The sequence below is a fragment of the Panonychus citri genome, unplaced genomic scaffold (assembly GCF_014898815.1).
Source record: "Panonychus citri isolate SS breed McGregor unplaced genomic scaffold, ASM1489881v1 Contig00075, whole genome shotgun sequence".
In the NCBI taxonomy this organism is placed as follows: domain Eukaryota; kingdom Metazoa; phylum Arthropoda; class Arachnida; order Trombidiformes; family Tetranychidae; genus Panonychus; species Panonychus citri.
The window spans coordinates 48,825-54,927 of NW_026515480.1; positions in this window are offsets into that span (position 1 = coordinate 48,825).

The following is a 6,103-nucleotide window of genomic DNA, read 5'->3' on the forward strand; positions in this document are numbered from 1 at the left end:
CTGGTGTAAGAGCTGAGCTTGTTTCCTCTGATAGAGAGATATTGGTACGTTGTTGATGATTATCAGGCGATTCTACTGAGCAAACCTTTTGTGCTGGTTGCATTACTTCGCTTTCAGCTGGATAATTTATCTCTTTAATAGCTTGGGTTAGCGTTAGTGAGATGTTATTATCAACAGGTTTTTCGCTGTTCTTTACTCCAGCAGCTTTCTTTTTATCAATCATATCTATGATGTATCCAATTTGATGAACTTTACCATGCGCTGGTTTAGCATTAGCATTTGGAGGTATTTCTAATTTTCCCACTGATGGCTCATTAATAATTTCTAAGGGTTGAGAATCTGGAAGAGGCTCTATTATCGTTGACATCATGATTTCACCTGGATTATCATCTTCATCTTCTCCGTGAACACTTAGAGGAGACGTTATTTGCGGTGGTGTTGGAGTTAGACTGTTCAAGATGTTCCTTACTTGATCTTGGTGTGATATTCATTGAATCTTTCACACTTTGGCTGGTTGTTTCACTCTGCGTAAGGCAACTAGGTGCGTTTTCCTCAGGCTCAGCTTTATTTCGATCGTTTTTCTTCTCTTTATCTTTATCTTCTTCCTCTCTTTCTTTTCTTTTCTACCTTTGAAGGTTCTTCTTCAACGTTTTTATCTTTATCAGCTTCTTCCTCGGACTCTTCTCCTTGTTCTTCCTCTTCTTCCTCTTCTTCTTCTTCTGCTTCTTCTTCTTCTTCCGCCTCGTCCTCGTCTTCGTCTTCGTCTTCATTTTCTTCTGCTTCTTCTTCGTCTGCGTCTTCTTCTTCTTCTTCTTCCTCTTCGTCGTCTTCTTCTACATCTTCTTTTTCCTCTACTTCTTCTTCTTCGTCCTCGTACGCACTCAGCTCTGCGTCTTCTTCGTCCTCTTCTTCTTCCGCAGCTGATGCAAACTTTGGTGATACCTTAGGCCCGGGCGTAGGTGAGAGAGTACGTTTACGTTTACGTATGTGCGTATTTGTACCCTCATCACTTTCTTCTGAACTAGAGACTGTTGCCTTTGATTTCCTTTTGGGGTTCGATTTACTGGTACTGGCTGATTCATTTCTTTGAATAAGTTTTTCTTTTCTCTTGTTTTCTTTCTGCTTCAACCAATTAGTCTGTCGCTCTTCAAATTCCCTATTTGTCAAGTCAACCCATAGGCTCAGTTTCTTATCAGTCTCTTGTAGACCCTTATGATAGGAATCTCGGTGTTTCTGCATGTTGTGTGCTCTTTCCATCTCCAGATAGTAGCATTTGGGCAAGATGCATATTTTACATCTTGTGATTCCTTTTTCTGGCGGTTTCAGTGACACAGTACCGGGTAAGAGTCTATCAAGGATGATTTTGTAACCATTTTCCTTGGTGAAGCCAGTCTTGAATTCCTTAGGGATCAGTTCATATTTCCTCTTGGGATAATTACCCCAATTCTCTATGTGAACTTCACCTTTTTTAACAGTAACTTTCTTAACAACTTTCTTCTCTGGCACTTTCTCAGTTGAAGGCTTTTGGTGTTTCTTCTTGAGTTCAGTTAATTCACTTTTGAGGTTCGTAATTCGCTTTATCTTAGCTTCGTGAATAGCTTGAACTGACACTAGATGAGATTTAAGAGGGTCTTTAATCTTTTCTATCAGTTGTGCATTTTTTGTCATGGTATCGTTGTTATTATCTTCGAGGGTCTCGCTTATAATTTTCCATTGATCATTTTCAGTCGGTGGCAGTTTAATCTTCTTTTTAGGGTTATCACTTTGTTTATCACTTTGTTTAACAGTTTTCACTGGTAACTTGGTTGCGTTCACTTGTGATGGTCCAGGTGATTTTGCTGAACATGATTTTCCCTTGGTGACTTTTTTCTTAGGCTTTTCTAACATGGAGATGATCTGGTCCTGGAACTCCTTCTGCTGTTTTACCATTTGAGCTTCACGCTCCGCTATCATTTTCATAATCATTTCCTTTTGAGCCATGGCACTTTCCTCGATACGTTGTTCTCTTAGACGTTCCTTTAGTTTTTGACACTTGTTACACAAACAAAGGCTTTCACTTGTTTCTTTATGGTGTTTGATGAATTTGTCCCAAGTTGTACTACGTATTGACATCAACCTAAAGGAGGTTTTGCCAGTGAGAGTTGTAGTACGAGGCACGTAAACACTTTTGTTGATAGTTGTTTGTGGATGACAGTTTAAAATGGTAATGTTAAGATGATAAAAGCGTTGTAAGGTTTCACAAGAGAGTATCACTACGAGGCACCTAGGTGCGTAAACAGAGATTGAAACGACACTTATTTTGTTGGGTTTAAAACGTATTTGTACTTCAACGCACACGAGTTTAAAAACGAATTGGGAATTGGTACGCAGCGTAACACAATTGATAAGATGTTGTTGACTTTGTTGGTGTTGGTAAGCAACTGATGATGAGTTGTTTCCTGTTTCCTTTTTCTGTAAGCAGCGGTGGCGCCATCTATAGACTCCCATTACGAGGCTCGTATTGTTACGCGCGTATTTTGAAGTGTTGTAGATTTTCGTTTTCAACTGCTTTATACATTCTGGACAATGAATTTACTATCTCGCTTGTTTCCAGGCATTTTTTCAGGAGCATCGGTTTCGTATTTCTGGTAAATCGATCACCTTCCATGAGTCCTTCTATTCTGTGTCTTAGGTTCAAGAAGTAACAACATTCATAGAGAATATGGTCAGCATCTTGAGCTCCATTTCCACATAGAGTGCATTCAATGTTATCGTTATCAATGATGTTTACTCTTTTCATATGTTTTTTAAACATTCCATGACCCGTAATGAATTTACTCAGGATTTCCCAGTTCTCAATCTCGGAGATTCTTGCCAGAAGTTTTGTATCTTTTGACCATTCCTTAATATGAGGTGTTGCTTCCTCATCAAACATTGTTTGGAAATTTCTCAGGTTCATCGTTTTTAACTCATGCTTAACAAAGGTTTTTGGGACTTTATCGAAATCTTTCTTAGTTTTCTTGAGAGCACCTGATTTTGCAAGTTCATCAGCTAGTTCGTTCCCAAACGTGCCTGTGTGACCTCTTGTCCATCTGACTTCAACTTCAACCCTATTGTTAAGGATTTCTAGTAGATATCTCGTGTCACTTGTGAGTTCTACTTCTTTGCTCTTTTTGCATAGAGCAAGTAGTGAGGCTTGTGAATCCGTCCAGATTATCAATTTGTTGATTTTAGGGAACTTTCTCATACATAGAAAATGATCAGCAGCTTTCTTTATTGCAAGCATTTCTGCCTGGAATACCGTGCAATATTCCGATAAGCAGAGTTTTTTCTTAATTTTAACATTGTCATTGTTTAAGACACAAAAGCCAGCTCCAACTCCATTGATTGATTTAGACCCATCCGTGAAAACATGATAGATATCGGGGTTTTTTGAGAGGCTTTCTCGTAGCTCATCACTTGTTACCAGGTAATACTTTGGGTACGTACGTAGACCGGGGTGTTTACGAAGCTCGTAGTCAAGATAACGTTCAAGTTCTCTATCGCTTGGAAGCAGTCCATATCTTTCATTTCCTGCGAATACATTTCTCTTCTTGTATATTTCAGAGAGCGTAAGCATGATGGGTTTGTAACCCGCTAGTGATATTGCATTTATCCAGGAGTTACTATAGAACATATGACTTGTTTTGAGCACGTAGGTGCGTTGAAGTCGCTTCAGCTTCGTAATCAGGCTCTTCTCAGCGAGTTTGTGACCCCATACTACTACTGCGTAGGACAAGATTGGTATCACTACTGCTTCGTAGATGGTTCTGAACATCGCGTTGTGCCTTCCGTAGGTGCGTTTAACTATAGCTATAGCCTTGCTCGATATTCCATTCGCTTTGCGTATAACTTCATTGAGATGTTGGTTGAAGTTTAGTCTCGTATCAATTGTGACCCCAAGGGTTTTAATTGCCTTGACGTATGGTATAATCTTGTCGTCAAGCTTAATCGAAATGTCTTGGTTCTTTATCGACTTCATTTTCATACAAGCGGACTTTGATGCGGAGAATCTCATGTGATTTGTGTTTGCCCATGTTTCACAAGTTTCTTTCATGAAGGTGTTTAGTCCTTCTAACTCCTCTTGTGTATCAGCAGTTAGGATTATACTGACATCATCTGCGTACGCTACAACCTCGATTTTTTCTGACAGCTTTTCTAATAGGTCGTTGATAATAATAAGCCAGAAGAGTGGACCAAGTACAGAGCCTTGAATGCATCCTCGGTTATTATTTTTCTCTACCCTTGTTCCCATGAATCTCGCTTGGACTGTTCGATCTCTTAGATAGTCTTTTATAAGATGATACAAGTTTGCAGGTATTTCGACTTTTCTGAGTTTCATTAAGATGCTTGGCCACCAAGCGTTATCAAACGCACCCTCAATGTCCAAAGATACTAAGAGGACGTTTTTGAACTTTCTCTTTTTCTCCTTTATCTTCGCTATTAGTACTTCCAGTCCATTTTCAGCTGATCTTCCTTTTCTAAATCCATATTGTGAATCGTGTAGGTAGTTGCATTTTTCTAAGTGCCAGGTGAGTCTTCCATGAATAAGCTGCTCCAATCCTTTGCCAAGTAGCGGTAGCAAGCCTATTGGGCGGTATGACTTTGGTTGCGTGTAGTCACCTTTCCCTGGTTTCGGGATATACTTGATTACTGCCTTTTTCCATTTTTTTGGGAAAATTGAACTAGACAAACATTCATTATAGACCTTGAGGAGGAGAGCTGGTTGACTCTCTCTAGCAAATTCACATATACTTGGGTTCAGTCCATCGTAGCCTGGCGCTTTCGCATAATGAACTTTCTTGAAGATTCTTTCCATTTCCTCCATCGTAAAAGGTGGTTCAGACGTAGCTGCGTAAGGCGTACCTACGTTTACTCGTATTTGCGCTTGCTCTTCGTTGTCATACTTCGGTTCGTCTTCCGGAAAAAAGGTGTTCAGAAGGAGCATACCAGAATCTTCTGCCGAAAGCAGTTTACCATTTGACATAAGACATTGCTGCTGAATCATTTGTGTATGTCTTATCCATTTGTTCACCGTATCCCATACACTAGTTTCCTCCATTGTTTCCGTGAATTCTCTCCAGGTTTTGCGTTTTGATGTTATAATCGTCTTCTTGACCTCTTCTCTAAGCTTACTGAGACTCTGCCTCAGTTGATCTCGTCTTTCAGCTCTACTGCAATTTGCTATACTCCTTCTTATGGCAGATATTCTTTTATCGTAGTCCTTTATCTCTTTTGTAAGCCATCTTGGTTCCTCATTTATTTTACGCAGCGTTGGTTTGCCCAAGGTATATTGTGACGCACTGGTTAGTGCCTTCGTATACGCATTCACCAGCTTTATTCCTTCGAGATTTTTCAGCTTGATGGAATCAGTTTTTTGTTCAAAGACTAACTTGAACCTTTTCCAGTTGGTTGGTTTTGACTTGAAAATTTTTGTTGAATCAAGTCTGGAGTATTCATACATTGCATCTAACTCGAATGTTATTGCATAATGATCTGACGTTGTTCCAATGTCTTGTCTTACTTTCCAATTCCCAATTTTACCGACAAGTTTTTCAGTTGCAGCTGTTAAATCAACAATACTTTTATGTTCGATACCATTTCTCGTGGCACTGAACGTAGGTGCAGTGCCTTCATTAATCAGAACTAGATTATTTTGTTCAAGATAGTCATAGAGATGTCTTCCTTTTGCATTGGTTTTAGAGTCTCCCCATTGCGATGACCTAGCATTGAAGTCACCTAGGCAGAGAATCTCATCAGTTCTATATTCGGTCAGGACTTTGCTGAGTGCTGCAAATATCTCCTCACGATGGTATAATGGTGGTGCATAGACTGATATACAAGTTATCCATCCATTCTTGGTTTTTATGCGACAAGCTGCGATGTACGGACTGTTGGTTTCAATAGGCATTTGTGGTATGTCTGTGTCTAATACTACAACCGCTGCGTATCTGCAGCCAGATGAACACTTTTTTGCTGGAGTATGTTGTATATATTTCTTTGGACAGCCTTTTAGGATTCCGTTAAAATTATTGGTTTCTTGTAAAAATAAAATGGATGTTTTTTCACACTCACAATGTGTAAT